We start from the raw sequence: 21,924 nt of genomic DNA, 5'->3' as shown, positions 1-21,924 counted from the left end.
TTGTGAGGAAGGTCTGACCTCGGGGCCGGTTCGAGATGTCACTTTCCTTGCCTTTTACCTTAACCGTGCAATTTGCTGCAGAGATTATCACACCTGGACATGAGCCTCATCGATACCAAAAGAGTTGGAAACCTGTGTGTGAATCGATGAAAAAGCGCGACTCAATAAAGTTTAACAAGTTCCATGGTGCTTTTTAGAAATGCAGTTTCTGTTCACCTCAATCCAAAAGGCAGTTTCTGAACATAGTAACAGAAGTCAGAAGGTAATTACCTCACCCCACCCCCACTCCGGAAGAGGTGCTAACTGCCCTTGATTGCTTTTTGTTCACGATGTGAAGAGCTCTCACGCCTGAGTCACCGTCACGTCTCTGGTTGCTGAGTGAATCACAAAGAAGGACGTTCTCCAGAGCTGCAACTGCCTCACTTCCCCACTCGCCCTCCCCGTTTCCATTTTCCTGCTCGTCAGTGATGTAAAGAAAACCAAATGGATGCGATGTCATTCTGTCGCCTCTCTGTCGATTCCTCCGTTTCAGTTCCAACGTGGCTTAGATCTCGGGGCGCACCTTAATACTAGCGACGCTATGAAAGCACAGGTCCAGAGGTTCCTCTGAGAGTGTAATTTTTTTCATTGCTGTTGCTGATTGAATGAGCCACTAACGTGCGAACTGCTCCAAAACATGATTCAGGACCTCTGGTGCCAATTCTCGCACGTTGAATAACGACAGACACCTTCCAAATGAGGTCTTTCAGAGACGACTTTGGGATACATTTGACAGACAGACTAGTTGAGGAATCCGTGGTGCACTGTGACACCAGCACATCAGCTTCTTCCCTGTCTTTGAACCGGGCCGCCTGCGCAAGGAATGCGAATGCGGTAATGCTTTTCGTGGAAGGATCAGAAGGGGGTAACGACACTCTCAAACAGAATGGCATATGATAGGAAACAGGTTGGAGAAAAACTTTACAATGCTTTGCACAGTAATTAAATGGAATTGCATTGCACTACGAGAGAAGATTTGTTCAAGCAAACTCGAAAGCAGGTTTGCAGATGGGAAAGCAAGCAAGAAAGCTCCGTTCTTGTCGATGTCAAAGGCTGCGGTTGAAGAGCAGAGCAGTTTTTGCCCAGTTTCGAACTGGGGACCTTTCGCATGTAAGGCGAACGTGATGACCACTACACTACAGAAACAAGCCTCGGTCGCACCCGCTGCAGCTCAGTGGCATCCAGCACTGAAAGTTGAAGCCATTCTCCCTTTCACCTTTCTGTTTCCGTTAGCTCGTTGTTTAATGGGACTTGTTTAATTTTGGCGATGTGGTGAGCATGGACGAGATACACCGAAGTGTCTGTTTCCACGCGGTGTACCCCAATAACGTTGTGTTGCTTACACCTGCTTTAAAGAATTACGTTTTTGCGGAGCTTACCGTCGCAGTCTGTGGCAAAATCATTTAGTCTGTTCGACTGCTCACGGGAAAGGTAGCATTGTGAAACACTGCAGAAACAGACGACTTCCTTACTTTTGCTCCGACTGACCATACTCCGTGAAAGTTTCCCAGATTCTCAGCTGGAAGTTACCTCAGAAACCCTGTTAATTCGTAATGTATTGAGCGAATCGCAAAACAGAAAGCATTTAACACGGAACACAAACAAAACTGGAAAACCAAATGCATTTTCAGACACAGCGAGCATGAATGCTAAATGTGAGACAGTCCGGGGGCATGAGCCATACAGTAATCACACAACTAACAACAGGGCAATTCCAAACTACTCTTTCAAACATACTGGAGCCTGAGTGCACCACCACTTCCCAGACAATGCTGCAAAGAGACAAAGAAAGAACATAATAAGAATGGGCCATAAAAAGTGAATTTCACCAATCACAGTCTCGATTAGATTACCTTTCGCTTCCGATGTCTCCAGGACGGAAATGACTGAAGTGGGAGAAATTCAATAACATATGACATCGAAATACATTGGAACGATTTTCTCATTGGCCAGAAAACCAAATAACGACGAGTCGAGTCACCGTAGGACTCTGTTTCGCAACAACGATGAAATAACAGTCTCCATTCGGTTCCAGTAAAAGCTCAACTTGCCTGGAACAGAAAGCAACAGTAGAGCTGCTGGCGATTTTCCGTGCGGGAAGCGAACACGATCACGACAGCACAGACACTTTGGAAAATTCGGCACTTTTCCACACCGCAGTCAATTCCCCGGGAAGCAAACTCATTTTTCTTCTGTTTTAAAGAGAAATGAGGCAGGGATTGAAGCAGCATTTAAACCAGCTGTTCCGTTGGAGCTGTTCAGCAGAAATGGCAGCGGTGGGATTCGAACCCACGCCTCTATCGAGTCTGGAGCCTTAATCCAGCGCCTTAGACCGCTCGGCCACACTACCAGCACGCCCGCGAGTTCATTTTCTTGCACTTCCAATTGTGTTCCTGCATAACAACAGATTCAAACTGACGTGAAAAGGGTTGAATGATCCCTCTCCGACTCGCACAGCTGCTGGGATGTGCCCGTCTACAATATCAATTTCTCAGCAGTTAACGATAGCCCATCAATCCAGACAAAAATCACTGGTAAACTGAGTCTATCTTCTCAGACTGGATTCAGCTACAAATGTATCTGTGAGTGCGTGGGAATATATGATCGGTTATGATTGGGTCAAATTACCATGAGCTACTTGACATTACTGCAATTTCGATTCTTGCTTTGCTAAATGATTTCACCCATTGTTCGAAACAGGACAACTTTCACGTTTACACGGAACATGAAACACACCGGACTACAGGGAAAATGCACAAAGCTGAGCAGGCCGTGTCCCAAATCATACCGTGCAGCATAGTTTCAGTCACTGTGTCTGTTTTGCAGAATAAGGTTCCCAAAGAATGTTCCACCCTAAAACCGGAGGTAGCATTACAATCCGAGAACGACAGATTACATTGTGAGGAAGGTCTGACCTCGGGGCCGGTTCGAGATGTCACTTTCCTTGCCTTTTACCTTAACCGTGCAATTTGCTGCAGAGATTATCCCACCTGGACATGAGCCTCATCGATACCAAAAGAGTTGGAAACCTGTGTGTGAATCGATGAAAAAGCGCGACTCAATAAAGTTTAACAAGTTCCATGGTGCTTTTTAGAAATGCAGTTTCTGTTCACCTCAATCCAAAAGGCAGTTTCTGAACATAGTAACAGAAGTCAGAAGGTAATTACCTCACCCCACCCCCACTCCGGAAGAGGTGCTAACTGCCCTTGATTGCTTTTTGTTCACGATGTGAAGAGCTCTCACGCCTGAGTCACCGTCACGTCTCTGGTTGCTGAGTGAATCACAAAGAAGGACGTTCTCCAGAGCTGCAACTGCCTCACTTCCCCACTCGCCCTCCCCGTTTCCATTTTCCTGCTCGTCAGTGATGTAAAGAAAACCAAATGGATGCGATGTCATTCTGTCGCCTCTCTGTCGATTCCTCCGTTTCAGTTCCAACGTGGCTTAGATCTCGGGGCGCACCTTAATACTAGCGACGCTATGAAAGCACAGGTCCAGAGGTTCCTCTGAGAGTGTAATTTTTTTCATTGCTGTTGCTGATTGAATGAGCCACTAACGTGCGAACTGCTCCAAAACATGATTCAGGACCTCTGGTGCCAATTCTCGCACGTTGAATAACGACAGACACCTTCCAAATGAGGTCTTTCAGAGACGACTTTGGGATACATTTGACAGACAGACTAGTTGAGGAATCCGTGGTGCACTGTGACACCAGCACATCAGCTTCTTCCCTGTCTTTGAACCGGGCCGCCTGCGCAAGGAATGCGAATGCGGTAATGCTTTTCGTGGAAGGATCAGAAGGGGGTAACGACACTCTCAAACAGAATGGCATATGATAGGAAACAGGTTGGAGAAAAACTTTACAATGCTTTGCACAGTAATTAAATGGAATTGCATTGCACTACGAGAGAAGATTTGTTCAAGCAAACTCGAAAGCAGGTTTGCAGATGGGAAAGCAAGCAAGAAAGCACCGTTCTTGTCGATGTCAAAGGCTGCGGTTGAAGAGCAAAGCAGTTTCTGCCCAGTTTCGAACTGGGGACCTTTCGCGTGTAAGGCGAACGTGATGACCACTACACTACAGAAACAAGCCTCGGTCGCCCCCGCTGCAGCTCAGTGGCATCCAGCACTGAAAGTTGAAGCCATTCTACCTTTCACCTTTCTGTTTCCGTTAGCTCGTTGTTTAATGGGACTTGTTTAATTTTGGCGATGTGGTGAGCATGGACGAGATACACCGAAGTGTCTGTTTCCACGCGGTGTACCCCAATAACGTTGTGTTGCTTACACCTGCTTTAAAGAATTACGTTTTTGCGGAGCTTACCGTCGCAGTCTGTGGCAAAATCATTTAGTCTGTTCGACTGCTCACGGGAAAGGTAGCATTGTGAAACACTGCAGAAACGTACGACTTCCTTACTTTTGCTCCGACTGACCATACTCCGTGAAAGTTTCCCAGATTCTCAGCTGGAAGTTACCTCAGAAACCCTGTTAATTCGTAATGTATTGAGCGAATCGCAAAACAGAAAGCATTTAACACGGAACACAAACAAAACTGGAAAACCAAATGCATTTTCAGACACAGCGAGCATGAATGCTAAATGTGAGACAGTCCGGGGGCATGAGCCATACAGTAATCACACAACTAACAACAGGGCAATTCCAAACTACTCTTTCAAACATACTGGAGCCTGAGTGCACCACCACTTCCCAGACAATGCTGCAAAGAGACAAAGAAAGAACATAATAAGAATGGGCCATAAAAAGTGAATTTCACCAATCACAGTCTCGATTAGATTACCTTTCCCTTCCGATGTCTCCAGGACGGAAATGACTGAAGTGGGAGAAATTCAATAACATATGACATCGAAATACATTGGAACGATTTTCTCATTGGCCAGAAAACCAAATAACGACGAGTCGAGTCACCGTAGGACTCTGTTTCGCAACAACGATGAAATAACAGTCTCCATTCGGTTCCAGTAAAAGCTCAACTTGCCTGGAACAGAAAGCAACAGTAGAGCTGCTGGCGATTTTCCGTGCGGGAAGCGAACACGATCACGACAGCACAGACACTTTGGAAAATTCGGCACTTTTCCACACCGCAGTCAATTCCCCGGGAAGCAAACTCATTTTTCTTCTGTTTTAAACAGAAATGAGGCAGGGATTGAAGCAGCATTTAAACCAGCTGTTCCGTTGGAGCTGTTCAGCAGAAATGGCCGCGGTGGAATTCGAACCCACGCCTCTATCGAGTCTGGAGCCTTAATCCAGCTCCTTAGACCGCTCGGCCACACTACCAGCACGCCCGCGAGTCCATTTTCTTGCACTTCCAATTGTGTTCCTGCATAACAACAGATTCAAACTGACGTGAAAAGGGTTGAATGATCCCTCTCCGACTCGCACAGCTGCTGGGATGTGCCCGTCTACAATATCAATTTCTCAGCAGTTAACGATAGCCCATCAATCCAGACAAAAATCACTGGTAAACTGAGTCTATCTTCTCAGACTGGATTCAGCTACAAATGTATCTGTGAGTGCGTGGGAATATATGATCGGTTATGATTGGGTCAAATTACCATGAGCTACTTGACATTACTGCAATTTCGATTCTTGCTTTGCTAAATGATTTCACCCATTGCTCGAAACAGGACAACTTTCACGTTTACACGGAACATGAAACAAAACCGGACTACAGGGAAAATGCACAAAGCTGAGCAGGCCGTGTCCCAAATCATACCGTGCAGCATAGTTTCAGTCACTGTGTCTGTTTTGCAGAATAAGGTTCCCAAAGAATGTTCCACCCTAAAACCGGAGGTAGCATTACAATCCGAGAACGACAGATTACATTGTGAGGAAGGTCTGACCTCGGGGCCGGTTCGAGATGTCACTTTCCTTGCCTTTTACCTTAACCGTGCAATTTGCTGCAGAGATTATCACACCTGGACATGAGCCTCATCGATACCAAAAGAGTTGGAAACCTGTGTGTGAATCGATGAAAAAGCGCGACTCAATAAAGTTTAACAAGTTCCATGGTGCTTTTTAGAAATGCAGTTTCTGTTCACCTCAATCCAAAAGGCAGTTTCTGAACATAGTAACAGAAGTCAGAAGGTAATTACCTCACCCCACCCCCACTCCGGAAGAGGTGCTAACTGCCCTTGATTGCTTTTTGTTCACGATGTGAAGAGCTCTCACGCCTGAGTCACCGTCACGTCTCTGGTTGCTGAGTGAATCACAAAGAAGGACGTTCTCCAGAGCTGCAACTGCCTCACTTCCCCACTCGCCCTCCCCGTTTCCATTTTCCTGCTCGTCAGTGATGTAAAGAAAACCAAATGGATGCGATGTCATTCTGTCGCCTCTCTGTCGATTCCTCCGTTTCAGTTCCAACGTGGCTTAGATCTCGGGGCGCACCTTAATACTAGCGACGCTATGAAAGCACAGGTCCAGAGGTTCCTCTGAGAGTGTAATTTTTTTCATTGCTGTTGCTGATTGAATGAGCCACTAACGTGCGAACTGCTCCAAAACATGATTCAGGACCTCTGGTGCCAATTCTCGCACGTTGAATAACGACAGACACCTTCCAAATGAGGTCTTTCAGAGACGACTTTGGGATACATTTGACAGACAGACTAGTTGAGGAATCCGTGGTGCACTGTGACACCAGCACATCAGCTTCTTCCCTGTCTTTGAACCGGGCCGCCTGCGCAAGGAATGCGAATGCGGTAATGCTTTTCGTGGAAGGATCAGAAGGGGGTAACGACACTCTCAAACAGAATGGCATATGATAGGAAACAGGTTGGAGAAAAACTTTACAATGCTTTGCACAGTAATTAAATGGAATTGCATTGCATTGCACTACGAGAGAAGATTTGTTCAAGCAAACTCGAAAGCAGGTTTGCAGATGGGAAAGCAAGCAAGAAAGCTCCGTTCTTGTCGATGTCAAAGGCTGCGGTTGAAGAGCAGAGCAGTTTCTGCCCAGTTTCGAACTGGGGACCTTTCGCGTGTAAGGCGAACGTGATGACCACTACACTACAGAAACAAGCCTCGGTCGCCCCCGCTGCAGCTCAGTGGCATCCAGCACTGAAAGTTGAAGCCATTCTACCTTTCACCTTTCTGTTTCCGTTAGCTCGTTGTTTAATGGGACTTGTTTAATTTTGGCGATGTGGTGAGCATGGACGAGATACACCGAAGTGTCTGTTTCCACGCGGTGTACCCCAATAACGTTGTGTTGCTTACACCTGCTTTAAAGAATTACGTTTTTGCGGAGCTTACCGTCGCAGTCTGTGGCAAAATCATTTAGTCTGTTCGACTGCTCACGGGAAAGGTAGCATTGTGAAACACTGCAGAAACGTACGACTTCCTTACTTTTGCTCCGACTGACCATACTCCGTGAAAGTTTCCCAGATTCTCAGCTGGAAGTTACCTCAGAAACCCTGTTAATTCGTAATGTATTGAGCGAATCGCAAAACAGAAAGCATTTAACACGGAACACAAACAAAACTGGAAAACCAAATGCATTTTCAGACACAGCGAGCATGAATGCTAAATGTGAGACAGTCCGGGGGCATGAGCCATACAGTAATCACACAACTAACAACAGGGCAATTCCAAACTACTCTTTCAAACATACTGGAGCCTGAGTGCACCACCACTTCCCAGACAATGCTGCAAAGAGACAAAGAAAGAACATAATAAGAATGGGCCATAAAAAGTGAATTTCACCAATCACAGTCTCGATTAGATTACCTTTCCCTTCCGATGTCTCCAGGACGGAAATGACTGAAGTGGGAGAAATTCAATAACATATGACATCGAAATACATTGGAACGATTTTCTCATTGGCCAGAAAACCAAATAACGACGAGTCGAGTCACCGTAGGACTCTGTTTCGCAACAACGATGAAATAACAGTCTCCATTCGGTTCCAGTAAAAGCTCAACTTGCCTGGAACAGAAAGCAACAGTAGAGCTGCTGGCGATTTTCCGTGCGGGAAGCGAACACGATCACGACAGCACAGACACTTTGGAAAATTCGGCACTTTTCCACACCGCAGTCAATTCCCCGGGAAGCAAACTCATTTTCCTTCTGTTTTAAACAGAAATGAGGCAGGGATTGAAGCAGCATTTAAACCAGCTGTTCCGTTGGAGCTGTTCAGCAGAAATGGCAGCGGTGGGATTCGAACCCACGCCTCTATCGAGTCTGGAGCCTTAATCCAGCGCCTTAGACCGCTCGGCCACACTACCAGCACGCCCGCGAGTCCATTTTCTTGCACTTCCAATTGTGTTCCTGCATAACAACAGATTCAAACTGACGTGAAAAGGGTTGAATGATCCCTCTCCGACTCGCACAGCTGCTGGGATGTGCCCGTCTACAATATCAATTTCTCAGCAGTTAACGATAGCCCATCAATCCAGACAAAAATCACTGGTAAACTGAGTCTATCTTCTCAGACTGGATTCAGCTACAAATGTATCTGTGAGTGCGTGGGAATATATGATCGGTTATGATTGGGTCAAATTACCATGAGCTACTTGACATTACTGCAATTTCGATTCTTGCTTTGCTAAATGATTTCACCCATTGCTCGAAACAGGACAACTTTCACGTTTACACGGAACATGAAACACACCGGACTACAGGGAAAATGCACAAAGCTGAGCAGGCCGTGTCCCAAATCATACCGTGCAGCATAGTTTCAGTCACTGTGTCTGTTTTGCAGAATAAGGTTCCCAAAGAATGTTCCACCCTAAAACCGGAGGTAGCATTACAATCCGAGAACGACAGATTACATTGTGAGGAAGGTCTGACCTCGGGGCCGGTTCGAGATGTCACTTTCCTTGCCTTTTACCTTAACCGTGCAATTTGCTGCAGAGATTATCACACCTGGACATGAGCCTCATCGATACCAAAAGAGTTGGAAACCTGTGTGTGAATCGATGAAAAAGCGCGACTCAATAAAGTTTAACAAGTTCCATGGTGCTTTTTAGAAATGCAGTTTCTGTTCACCTCAATCCAAAAGGCAGTTTCTGAACATAGTAACAGAAGTCAGAAGGTAATTACCTCACCCCACCCCCACTCCGGAAGAGGTGCTAACTGCCCTTGATTGCTTTTTGTTCACGATGTGAAGAGCTCTCACGCCTGAGTCACCGTCACGTCTCTGGTTGCTGAGTGAATCACAAAGAAGGACGTTCTCCAGAGCTGCAACTGCCTCACTTCCCCACTCGCCCTCCCCGTTTCCATTTTCCTGCTCGTCAGTGATGTAAAGAAAACCAAATGGATGCGATGTCATTCTGTCGCCTCTCTGTCGATTCCTCCGTTTCAGTTCCAACGTGGCTTAGATCTCGGGGCGCACCTTAATACTAGCGACGCTATGAAAGCACAGGTCCAGAGGTTCCTCTGAGAGTGTAATTTTTTTCATTGCTGTTGCTGATTGAATGAGCCACTAACGTGCGAACTGCTCCAAAACATGATTCAGGACCTCTGGTGCCAATTCTCGCACGTTGAATAACGACAGACACCTTCCAAATGAGGTCTTTCAGAGACGACTTTGGGATACATTTGACAGACAGACTAGTTGAGGAATCCGTGGTGCACTGTGACACCAGCACATCAGCTTCTTCCCTGTCTTTGAACCGGGCCGCCTGCGCAAGGAATGCGAATGCGGTAATGCTTTTCGTGGAAGGATCAGAAGGGGGTAACGACACTCTCAAACAGAATGGCATATGATAGGAAACAGGTTGGAGAAAAACTTTACAATGCTTTGCACAGTAATTAAATGGAATTGCATTGCACTACGAGAGAAGATTTGTTCAAGCAAACTCGAAAGCAGGTTTGCAGATGGGAAAGCAAGCAAGAAAGCACCGTTCTTGTCGATGTCAAAGGCTGCGGTTGAAGAGCAAAGCAGTTTCTGCCCAGTTTCGAACTGGGGACCTTTCGCGTGTAAGGCGAACGTGATGACCACTACACTACAGAAACAAGCCTCGGTCGCCCCCGCTGCAGCTCAGTGGCATCCAGCACTGAAAGTTGAAGCCATTCTACCTTTCACCTTTCTGTTTCCGTTAGCTCGTTGTTTAATGGGACTTGTTTAATTTTGGCGATGTGGTGAGCATGGACGAGATACACCGAAGTGTCTGTTTCCACGCGGTGTACCCCAATAACGTTGTGTTGCTTACACCTGCTTTAAAGAATTACGTTTTTGCGGAGCTTACCGTCGCAGTCTGTGGCAAAATCATTTAGTCTGTTCGACTGCTCACGGGAAAGGTAGCATTGTGAAACACTGCAGAAACGTACGACTTCCTTACTTTTGCTCCGACTGACCATACTCCGTGAAAGTTTCCCAGATTCTCAGCTGGAAGTTACCTCAGAAACCCTGTTAATTCGTAATGTATTGAGCGAATCGCAAAACAGAAAGCATTTAACACGGAACACAAACAAAACTGGAAAACCAAATGCATTTTCAGACACAGCGAGCATGAATGCTAAATGTGAGACAGTCCGGGGGCATGAGCCATACAGTAATCACACAACTAACAACAGGGCAATTCCAAACTACTCTTTCAAACATACTGGAGCCTGAGTGCACCACCACTTCCCAGACAATGCTGCAAAGAGACAAAGAAAGAACATAATAAGAATGGGCCATAAAAAGTGAATTTCACCAATCACAGTCTCGATTAGATTACCTTTCCCTTCCGATGTCTCCAGGACGGAAATGACTGAAGTGGGAGAAATTCAATAACATATGACATCGAAATACATTGGAACGATTTTCTCATTGGCCAGAAAACCAAATAACGACGAGTCGAGTCACCGTAGGACTCTGTTTCGCAACAACGATGAAATAACAGTCTCCATTCGGTTCCAGTAAAAGCTCAACTTGCCTGGAACAGAAAGCAACAGTAGAGCTGCTGGCGATTTTCCGTGCGGGAAGCGAACACGATCACGACAGCACAGACACTTTGGAAAATTCGGCACTTTTCCACACCGCAGTCAATTCCCCGGGAAGCAAACTCATTTTTCTTCTGTTTTAAACAGAAATGAGGCAGGGATTGAAGCAGCATTTAAACCAGCTGTTCCGTTGGAGCTGTTCAGCAGAAATGGCCGCGGTGGAATTCGAACCCACGCCTCTATCGAGTCTGGAGCCTTAATCCAGCTCCTTAGACCGCTCGGCCACACTACCAGCACGCCCGCGAGTCCATTTTCTTGCACTTCCAATTGTGTTCCTGCATAACAACAGATTCAAACTGACGTGAAAAGGGTTGAATGATCCCTCTCCGACTCGCACAGCTGCTGGGATGTGCCCGTCTACAATATCAATTTCTCAGCAGTTAACGATAGCCCATCAATCCAGACAAAAATCACTGGTAAACTGAGTCTATCTTCTCAGACTGGATTCAGCTACAAATGTATCTGTGAGTGCGTGGGAATATATGATCGGTTATGATTGGGTCAAATTACCATGAGCTACTTGACATTACTGCAATTTCGATTCTTGCTTTGCTAAATGATTTCACCCATTGCTCGAAACAGGACAACTTTCACGTTTACACGGAACATGAAACACACCGGACTACAGGGAAAATGCACAAAGCTGAGCAGGCCGTGTCCCAAATCATACCGTGCAGCATAGTTTCAGTCACTGTGTCTGTTTTGCAGAATAAGGTTCCCAAAGAATGTTCCACCCTAAAACCGGAGGTAGCATTACAATCCGAGAACGACAGATTACATTGTGAGGAAGGTCTGACCTCGGGGCCGGTTCGAGATGTCACTTTCCTTGCCTTTTACCTTAACCGTGCAATTTGCTGCAGAGATTATCACACCTGGACATGAGCCTCATCGATACCAAAAGAGTTGGAAACCTGTGTGTGAATCGATGAAAAAGCGCGACTCAATAAAGTTTAACAAGTTCCATGGTGCTTTTTAGAAATGCAGTTTCTGTTCACCTCAATCCAAAAGGCAGTTTCTGAACATAGTAACAGAAGTCAGAAGGTAATTACCTCACCCCACCCCCACTCCGGAAGAGGTGCTAACTGCCCTTGATTGCTTTTTGTTCACGATGTGAAGAGCTCTCACGCCTGAGTCACCGTCACGTCTCTGGTTGCTGAGTGAATCACAAAGAAGGACGTTCTCCAGAGCTGCAACTGCCTCACTTCCCCACTCGCCCTCCCCGTTTCCATTTTCCTGCTCGTCAGTGATGTAAAGAAAACCAAATGGATGCGATGTCATTCTGTCGCCTCTCTGTCGATTCCTCCGTTTCAGTTCCAACGTGGCTTAGATCTCGGGGCGCACCTTAATACTAGCGACGCTATGAAAGCACAGGTCCAGAGGTTCCTCTGAGAGTGTAATTTTTTTCATTGCTGTTGCTGATTGAATGAGCCACTAACGTGCGAACTGCTCCAAAACATGATTCAGGACCTCTGGTGCCAATTCTCGCACGTTGAATAACGACAGACACCTTCCAAATGAGGTCTTTCAGAGACGACTTTGGGATACATTTGACAGACAGACTAGTTGAGGAATCCGTGGTGCACTGTGACACCAGCACATCAGCTTCTTCCCTGTCTTTGAACCGGGCCGCCTGCGCAAGGAATGCGAATGCGGTAATGCTTTTCGTGGAAGGATCAGAAGGGGGTAACGACACTCTCAAACAGAATGGCATATGATAGGAAACAGGTTGGAGAAAAACTTTACAATGCTTTGCACAGTAATTAAATGGAATTGCATTGCATTGCATTGCACTACGAGAGAAGATTTGTTCAAGCAAACTCGAAAGCAGGTTTGCAGATGGGAAAGCAAGCAAGAAAGCTCCGTTCTTGTCGATGTCAAAGGCTGCGGTTGAAGAGCAGAGCAGTTTCTGCCCAGTTTCGAACTGGGGACCTTTCGCGTGTAAGGCGAACGTGATGACCACTACACTACAGAAACAAGCCTCGGTCGCCCCCGCTGCAGCTCAGTGGCATCCAGCACTGAAAGTTGAAGCCATTCTACCTTTCACCTTTCTGTTTCCGTTAGCTCGTTGTTTAATGGGACTTGTTTAATTTTGGCGATGTGGTGAGCATGGACGAGATACACCGAAGTGTCTGTTTCCACGCGGTGTACCCCAATAACGTTGTGTTGCTTACACCTGCTTTAAAGAATTACGTTTTTGCGGAGCTTACCGTCGCAGTCTGTGGCAAAATCATTTAGTCTGTTCGACTGCTCACGGGAAAGGTAGCATTGTGAAACACTGCAGAAACGTACGACTTCCTTACTTTTGCTCCGACTGACCATACTCCGTGAAAGTTTCCCAGATTCTCAGCTGGAAGTTACCTCAGAAACCCTGTTAATTCGTAATGTATTGAGCGAATCGCAAAACAGAAAGCATTTAACACGGAACACAAACAAAACTGGAAAACCAAATGCATTTTCAGACACAGCGAGCATGAATGCTAAATGTGAGACAGTCCGGGGGCATGAGCCATACAGTAATCACACAACTAACAACAGGGCAATTCCAAACTACTCTTTCAAACATACTGGAGCCTGAGTGCACCACCACTTCCCAGACAATGCTGCAAAGAGACAAAGAAAGAACATAATAAGAATGGGCCATAAAAAGTGAATTTCACCAATCACAGTCTCGATTAGATTACCTTTCCCTTCCGATGTCTCCAGGACGGAAATGACTGAAGTGGGAGAAATTCAATAACATATGACATCGAAATACATTGGAACGATTTTCTCATTGGCCAGAAAACCAAATAACGACGAGTCGAGTCACCGTAGGACTCTGTTTCGCAACAACGATGAAATAACAGTCTCCATTCGGTTCCAGTAAAAGCTCAACTTGCCTGGAACAGAAGGCAACAGTAGAGCTGCTGGCGATTTTCCGTGCGGGAAGCGAACACGATCACGACAGCACAGACACTTTGGAAAATTCGGCACTTTTCCACACCGCAGTCAATTCCCCGGGAAGCAAACTCATTTTCCTTCTGTTTTAAACAGAAATGAGGCAGGGATTGAAGCAGCATTTAAACCAGCTGTTCCGTTGGAGCTGTTCAGCAGAAATGGCAGCGGTGGGATTCGAACCCACGCCTCTATCGAGTCTGGAGCCTTAATCCAGCGCCTTAGACCGCTCGGCCACACTACCAGCACGCCCGCGAGTCCATTTTCTTGCACTTCCAATTGTGTTCCTGCATAACAACAGATTCAAACTGACGTGAAAAGGGTTGAATGATCCCTCTCCGACTCGCACAGCTGCTGGGATGTGCCCGTCTACAATATCAATTTCTCAGCAGTTAACGATAGCCCATCAATCCAGACAAAAATCACTGGTAAACTGAGTCTATCTTCTCAGACTGGATTCAGCTACAAATGTATCTGTGAGTGCGTGGGAATATATGATCGGTTATGATTGGGTCAAATTACCATGAGCTACTTGACATTACTGCAATTTCGATTCTTGCTTTGCTAAATGATTTCACCCATTGCTCGAAACAGGACAACTTTCACGTTTACACGGAACATGAAACACACCGGACTACAGGGAAAATGCACAAAGCTGAGCAGGCCGTGTCCCAAATCATACCGTGCAGCATAGTTTCAGTCACTGTGTCTGTTTTGCAGAATAAGGTTCCCAAAGAATGTTCCACCCTAAAACCGGAGGTAGCATTACAATCCGAGAACGACAGATTACATTGTGAGGAAGGTCTGACCTCGGGGCCGGTTCGAGATGTCACTTTCCTTGCCTTTTACCTTAACCGTGCAATTTGCTGCAGAGATTATCACACCTGGACATGAGCCTCATCGATACCAAAAGAGTTGGAAACCTGTGTGTGAATCGATGAAAAAGCGCGACTCAATAAAGTTTAACAAGTTCCATGGTGCTTTTTAGAAATGCAGTTTCTGTTCACCTCAATCCAAAAGGCAGTTTCTGAACATAGTAACAGAAGTCAGAAGGTAATTACCTCACCCCACCCCCACTCCGGAAGAGGTGCTAACTGCCCTTGATTGCTTTTTGTTCACGATGTGAAGAGCTCTCACGCCTGAGTCACCGTCACGTCTCTGGTTGCTGAGTGAATCACAAAGAAGGACGTTCTCCAGAGCTGCAACTGCCTCACTTCCCCACTCGCCCTCCCCGTTTCCATTTTCCTGCTCGTCAGTGATGTAAAGAAAACCAAATGGATGCGATGTCATTCTGTCGCCTCTCTGTCGATTCCTCCGTTTCAGTTCCAACGTGGCTTAGATCTCGGGGCGCACCTTAATACTAGCGACGCTATGAAAGCACAGGTCCAGAGGTTCCTCTGAGAGTGTAATTTTTTTCATTGCTGTTGCTGATTGAATGAGCCACTAACGTGCGAACTGCTCCAAAACATGATTCAGGACCTCTGGTGCCAATTCTCGCACGTTGAATAACGACAGACACCTTCCAAATGAGGTCTTTCAGAGACGACTTTGGGATACATTTGACAGACAGACTAGTTGAGGAATCCGTGGTGCACTGTGACACCAGCACATCAGCTTCTTCCCTGTCTTTGAACCGGGCCGCCTGCGCAAGGAATGCGAATGCGGTAATGCTTTTCGTGGAAGGATCAGAAGGGGGTAACGACACTCTCAAACAGAATGGCATATGATAGGAAACAGGTTGGAGAAAAACTTTACAATGCTTTGCACAGTAATTAAATGGAATTGCATTGCACTACGAGAGAAGATTTGTTCAAGCAAACTCGAAAGCAGGTTTGCAGATGGGAAAGCAAGCAAGAAAGCTCCGTTCTTGTCGATGTCAAAGGCTGCGGTTGAAGAGCAGAGCAGTTTCTGCCCAGTTTCGAACTGGGGACCTTTCGCGTGTAAGGCGAACGTGATGACCACTACACTACAGAAACAAGCCTCGGTCGCCCCCGCTGCAGCTCAGTGGCATCCAGCACTGAAAGTTGAAGCCATTCTACCTTTCACCTTTCTGTTTCCGTTAGCTCGTTGTTTAATGGGACTTGTTTAATTTTGGCGATGTGGTGAGCATGGACGAGATACACCGAAGTGTCTGTTTCCACGCGGTGTACCCCAATAACGTTGTGTTGCTTACACCTGCTTTAAAGAATTACGTTTTTGCGGAGCTTACCGTCGCAGTCTGTGGCAAAATCATTTAGTCTGTTCGACTGCTCACGGGAAAGGTAGCATTGTGAAACACTGCAGAAACGTACGACTTCCTTACTTTTGCTCCGACTGACCATACTCCGTGAAAGTTTCCCAGATTCTCAGCTGGAAGTTACCTCAGAAACCCTGTTAATTCGTAATGTATTGAGCGAATCGCAAAACAGAAAGCATTTAACACGGAACACAAACAAAACTGGAAAACCAAATGCATTTTCAGACACAGCGAGCATGAATGCTAAATGTGAGACAGTCCGGGGGCATGAGCCATACAGTAATCACACAACTAACAACAGGGCAATTCCAAACTACTCTTTCAAACATACTGGAGCCTGAGTGCACCACCACTTCCCAGACAATGCTGCAAAGAGACAAAGAAAGAACATAATAAGAATGGGCCATAAAAAGTGAATTTCACCAATCACAGTCTCGATTAGATTACCTTTCCCTTCCGATGTCTCCAGGACGGAAATGACTGAAGTGGGAGAAATTCAATAACATATGACATCGAAATACATTGGAACGATTTTCTCATTGGCCAGAAAACCAAATAACGACGAGTCGAGTCACCGTAGGACTCTGTTTCGCAACAACGATGAAATAACAGTCTCCATTCGGTTCCAGTAAAAGCTCAACTTGCCTGGAACAGAAAGCAACAGTAGAGCTGCTGGCGATTTTCCGTGCGGGAAGCGAACACGATCACGACAGCACAGACACTTTGGAAAATTCGGCACTTTTCCACACCGCAGTCAATTCCCCGGGAAGCAAACTCATTTTCCTTCTGTTTTAAACAGAAATGAGGCAGGGATTGAAGCAGCATTTAAACCAGCTGTTCCGTTGGAGCTGTTCAGCAGAAATGGCAGCGGTGGGATTCGAACCCACGCCTCTATCGAGTCTGGAGCCTTAATCCAGCGCCTTAGACCGCTCGGCCACACTACCAGCACGCCCGCGAGTCCATTTTCTTGCACTTCCAATTGTGTTCCTGCATAACAACAGATTCAAACTGACGTGAAAAGGGTTGAATGATCCCTCTCCGACTCGCACAGCTGCTGGGATGTGCCCGTCTACAATATCAATTTCTCAGCAGTTAACGATAGCCCATCAATCCAGACAAAAATCACTGCTAAACTGAGTCTATCTTCTCAGACTGGATTCAGCTACAAATGTATCTGTGAGTGCGTGAGAATATATGATCGGTTATGATTGGGTCAAATTACCATGAGCTACTTGACATTACTGCAATTTCGATTCTTGCTTTGCTAAATGATTTCACCCATTGCTCGAAACAGGACAACTTTCACGTTTACACGGAACATGAAACACACCGGACTACAGGGAAAATGCACAAAGCTGAGCAGGCCGTGTCCCAAATCATACCGTGCAGCATAGTTTCAGTCACTGTGTCTGTTTTGCAGAATAAGGTTCCCAAAGAATGTTCCACCCTAAAACCGGAGGTAGCATTACAATCCGAGAACGACAGATTACATTGTGAGGAAGGTCTGACCTCGGGGCCGGTTCGAGATGTCACTTTCCTTGCCTTTTACCTTAACCGTGCAATTTGCTGCAGAGATTATCACACCTGGACATGAGCCTCATCGATACCAAAAGAGTTGGAAACCTGTGTGTGAATCGATGAAAAAGCGCGACTCAATAAAGTTTAACAAGTTCCATGGTGCTTTTTAGAAATGCAGTTTCTGTTCACCTCAATCCAAAAGGCAGTTTCTGAACATAGTAACAGAAGTCAGAAGGTAATTACCTCACCCCACCCCCACTCCGGAAGAGGTGCTAACTGCCCTTGATTGCTTTTTGTTCACGATGTGAAGAGCTCTCACGCCTGAGTCACCGTCACGTCTCTGGTTGCTGAGTGAATCACAAAGAAGGACGTTCTCCAGAGCTGCAACTGCCTCACTTCCCCACTCGCCCTCCCCGTTTCCATTTTCCTGCTCGTCAGTGATGTAAAGAAAACCAAATGGATGCGATGTCATTCTGTCGCCTCTCTGTCGATTCCTCCGTTTCAGTTCCAACGTGGCTTAGATCTCGGGGCGCACCTTAATACTAGCGACGCTATGAAAGCACAGGTCCAGAGGTTCCTCTGAGAGTGTAATTTTTTTCATTGCTGTTGCTGATTGAATGAGCCACTAACGTGCGAACTGCTCCAAAACATGATTCAGGACCTCTGGTGCCAATTCTCGCACGTTGAATAACGACAGACACCTTCCAAATGAGGTCTTTCAGAGACGACTTTGGGATACATTTGACAGACAGACTAGTTGAGGAATCCGTGGTGCACTGTGACACCAGCACATCAGCTTCTTCCCTGTCTTTGAACCGGGCCGCCTGCGCAAGGAATGCGAATGCGGTAATGCTTTTCGTGGAAGGATCAGAAGGGGGTAACGACACTCTCAAACAGAATGGCATATGATAGGAAACAGGTTGGAGAAAAACTTTACAATGCTTTGCACAGTAATTAAATGGAATTGCATTGCATTGCATTGCATTGCACTACGAGAGAAGATTTGTTCAAGCAAACTCGAAAGCAGGTTTGCAGATGGGAAAGCAAGCAAGAAAGCTCCGTTCTTGTCGATGTCAAAGGCTGCGGTTGAAGAGCAAAGCAGTTTCTGCCCAGTTTCGAACTGGGGACCTTTCGCGTGTAAGGCGAACGTGATGACCACTACACTACAGAAACAAGCCTCGGTCGCCCCCGCTGCAGCTCAGTGGCATCCAGCACTGAAAGTTGAAGCCATTCTCCCTTTCACCTTTCTGTTTCCGTTAGCTCGTTGTTTAATGGGACTTGTTTAATTTTGGCGATGTGGTGAGCATGGACGAGATACACCGAAGTGTCTGTTTCCACGCGGTGTACCCCAATAACGTTGTGTTGCTTACACCTGCTTTAAAGAATTACGTTTTTGCGGAGCTTACCGTCGCAGTCTGTGGCAAAATCATTTAGTCTGTTCGACTGCTCACGGGAAAGGTAGCATTGTGAAACACTGCAGAAACGTACGACTTCCTTACTTTTGCTCCGACTGACCATACTCCGTGAAAGTTTCCCAGATTCTCAGCTGGAAGTTACCTCAGAAACCCTGTTAATTCGTAATGTATTGAGCGAATCGCAAAACAGAAAGCATTTAACACGGAACACAAACAAAACTGGAAAACCAAATGCATTTTCAGACACAGCGAGCATGAATGCTAAATGTGAGACAGTCCGGGGGCATGAGCCATACAGTAATCACACAACTAACAACAGGGCAATTCCAAACTACTCTTTCAAACATACTGGAGCCTGAGTGCACCACCACTTCCCAGACAATGCTGCAAAGAGACAAAGAAAGAACATAATAAGAATGGGCCATAAAAAGTGAATTTCACCAATCACAGTCTCGATTAGATTACCTTTCCGTTCTGATGTCTCCAGGACGGAAATGACTGAAGTGGGAGAAATTCAATAACATATGACATCGAAATACATTGGAACGATTTTCTCATTGGCCAGAAAACCAAATAACGACGAGTCGAGTCACCGTAGGACTCTGTTTCGCAACAACGATGAAATAACAGTCTCCATTCGGTTCCAGTAAAAGCTCAACTTGCCTGGAACAGAAAGCAACAGTAGAGCTGCTGGCGATTTTCCGTGCGGGAAGCGAACACGATCACGACAGCACAGACACTTTGGAAAATTCGGCACTTTTCCACACCGCAGTCAATTCCCCGGGAAGCAAACTCATTTTTCTTCTGTTTTAAAGAGAAATGAGGCAGGGATTGAAGCAGCATTTAAACCAGCTGTTCCGTTGGAGCTGTTCAGCAGAAATGGCAGCGGTGGGATTCGAACACACGCCTCTATCGAGTCTGGAGCCTTAATCCAGCGCCTTAGACCGCTCGGCCACACTACCAGCACGCCCGCGAGTCCATTTTCTTGCACTTCCAATTGTGTTCCTGCATAACAACAGATTCAAACTGACGTGAAAAGGGTTGAATGATCCCTCTCCGACTCGCACAGCTGCTGGGATGTGCCCGTCTACAATATCAATTTCTCAGCAGTTAACGATAGCCCATCAATCCAGACAAAAATCACTGGTAAACTGAGTCTATCTTCTCAGACTGGATTCAGCTACAAATGTATCTGTGAGTGCGTGAGAATATATGATAGGTTATGATTGGGTCAAATTACCATGAGCTACTTGACATTACTGCAATTTCGATTCTTGCTTTGCTAAATGATTTCACCCATTGCTCGAAACAGGACAACTTTCACGTTTACACGGAACATGAAACACACCGGACTACAGGGAAAATGCACAAAGCTGAGCAGGCCGTGTCCCAAATCATACCGTGCAGCATAGTTTCAGTCACTGTGTCTGTTTTGCAGAATAAGGTTCCCAAAGAATGTTCCACCCTAAAACCGGAGGTAGCATTACAATCCGAGAACGACAGATTACATTGTGAGGAAGGTCTGACCTCGGGGCCGGTTCGAGATGTCACTTTCCTTGCCTTTTACCTTAACCGTGCAATTTGCTGCAGAGATTATCCCACCTGGACATGAGCCTCATCGATACCAAAAGAGTTGGAAACCTGTGTGTGAATCGATGAAAAAGCGCGACTCAATAAAGTTTAACAAGTTCCATGGTGCTTTTTAGAAATGCAGTTTCTGTTCACCTCAATCCAAAAGGCAGTCCAAATTGCTGTTGCTGATTGAATGAGCCACGAACGTGCGAACTGCTCCAAAACATGATTCAGGACCTCTGGTGCCAATTCTCGCACGTTGAATAACGACAGACACCTTCCAAATGAGGTCTTTCAGAGACGACTTTGGGATACATTTGACAGACAGACTAGTTGAGGAATCCGTGGTGCACTGTGACACCAGCACATCAGCTTCTTCCCTGTCTTTGAACCGGGCCGCCTGCGCCAGGAATGCGAATGCGGTAATGCTTTTCGTGGAAGGATCAGAAGGGGGTAACGACACTCTCAAACAGAATGGCATATGATAGGAAACAGGTTGGAGAAAAACTTTACAATGCTTTGCACAGTAATTAAATGGAATTGCATTGCATTGCATTGCACTACGAGAGAAGATTTGTTCAAGCAAACTCGAAAGCAGGTTTGCAGATGGGAAAGCAAGCAAGAAAGCTCCGTTCTTGTCGATGTCAAAGGCTGCGGTTGAAGAGCAAAGCAGTTTCTGCCCAGTTTCGAACTGGGGACCTTTCGCGTGTAAGGCGAACGTGATGACCACTACACTACAGAAACAAGCCTCGGTCGCCCCCGCTGCAGCTCAGTGGCATCCAGCACTGAAAGTTGAAGCCATTCTCCCTTTCACCTTTCTGTTTCCGTTAGCTCGTTGTTTAATGGGACTTGTTTAATTTTGGCGATGTGGTGAGCATGGACGAGATACACCGAAGTGTCTGTTTCCACGCGGTGTACCCCAATAACGTTGTGTTGCTTACACCTGCTTTAAAGAATTACGTTTTTGCGGAGCTTACCGTCGCAGTCTGTGGCAAAATCATTTAGTCTGTTCGACTGCTCACGGGAAAGGTAGCATTGTGAAACACTGCAGAAACGTACGACTTCCTTACTTTTGCTCCGACTGACCATACTCCGTGAAAGTTTCCCAGATTCTCAGCTGGAAGTTACCTCAGAAACCCTGTTAATTCGTAATGTATTGAGCGAATCGCAAAACAGAAAGCATTTAACACGGAACACAAACAAAACTGGAAAACCAAATGCATTTTCAGACACAGCGAGCATGAATGCTAAATGTGAGACAGTCCGGGGGCATGAGCC

General features: G+C 46.2%; 11 non-coding genes across 11 annotated transcripts; all 11 read right to left on the bottom strand.

The window, feature by feature from the left end:
- Positions 1-2,307: 2,307 nt before the first annotated feature.
- On the bottom strand, positions 2,308-2,389 carry trnal-aag (transfer RNA leucine (anticodon AAG)). The gene has a single exon. It is a non-coding gene; the product is annotated as a tRNA-Leu (tRNA).
- Positions 2,390-4,048: 1,659 nt separating this feature from the next.
- trnav-uac (transfer RNA valine (anticodon UAC)) lies at positions 4,049-4,121 on the bottom strand. The gene has a single exon. It is a non-coding gene; the product is annotated as a tRNA-Val (tRNA).
- Positions 4,122-6,990: 2,869 nt separating this feature from the next.
- trnav-uac (transfer RNA valine (anticodon UAC)) lies at positions 6,991-7,063 on the bottom strand. Its single transcript has one exon. It is a non-coding gene; the product is annotated as a tRNA-Val (tRNA).
- A 1,122-nt stretch (positions 7,064-8,185) lies between these two features.
- trnal-aag (transfer RNA leucine (anticodon AAG)) lies at positions 8,186-8,267 on the bottom strand. The gene has a single exon. It is a non-coding gene; the product is annotated as a tRNA-Leu (tRNA).
- Positions 8,268-9,926: 1,659 nt separating this feature from the next.
- On the bottom strand, positions 9,927-9,999 carry trnav-uac (transfer RNA valine (anticodon UAC)). Its single transcript has one exon. It is a non-coding gene; the product is annotated as a tRNA-Val (tRNA).
- Positions 10,000-12,872: 2,873 nt separating this feature from the next.
- trnav-uac (transfer RNA valine (anticodon UAC)) lies at positions 12,873-12,945 on the bottom strand. The gene has a single exon. It is a non-coding gene; the product is annotated as a tRNA-Val (tRNA).
- Positions 12,946-14,067: 1,122 nt separating this feature from the next.
- trnal-aag (transfer RNA leucine (anticodon AAG)) lies at positions 14,068-14,149 on the bottom strand. The gene has a single exon. It is a non-coding gene; the product is annotated as a tRNA-Leu (tRNA).
- A 1,659-nt stretch (positions 14,150-15,808) lies between these two features.
- Positions 15,809-15,881, bottom strand: trnav-uac (transfer RNA valine (anticodon UAC)). The gene has a single exon. It is a non-coding gene; the product is annotated as a tRNA-Val (tRNA).
- Positions 15,882-17,003: 1,122 nt separating this feature from the next.
- On the bottom strand, positions 17,004-17,085 carry trnal-aag (transfer RNA leucine (anticodon AAG)). Its single transcript has one exon. It is a non-coding gene; the product is annotated as a tRNA-Leu (tRNA).
- A 1,674-nt stretch (positions 17,086-18,759) lies between these two features.
- Positions 18,760-18,832, bottom strand: trnav-uac (transfer RNA valine (anticodon UAC)). Its single transcript has one exon. It is a non-coding gene; the product is annotated as a tRNA-Val (tRNA).
- A 2,485-nt stretch (positions 18,833-21,317) lies between these two features.
- Positions 21,318-21,390, bottom strand: trnav-uac (transfer RNA valine (anticodon UAC)). Its single transcript has one exon. It is a non-coding gene; the product is annotated as a tRNA-Val (tRNA).
- Between the last annotated feature and the right edge of the window lie 534 nt (positions 21,391-21,924).

The sequence above is a fragment of the Chiloscyllium punctatum genome, chromosome 18, assembly GCF_047496795.1.
Source record: "Chiloscyllium punctatum isolate Juve2018m chromosome 18, sChiPun1.3, whole genome shotgun sequence".
Lineage (NCBI taxonomy): Eukaryota > Metazoa > Chordata > Chondrichthyes > Orectolobiformes > Hemiscylliidae > Chiloscyllium > Chiloscyllium punctatum.
The sequence above is the reverse complement of the archived record's forward strand: the minus strand, read 5'-3'. Positions and strand labels throughout refer to the sequence as shown.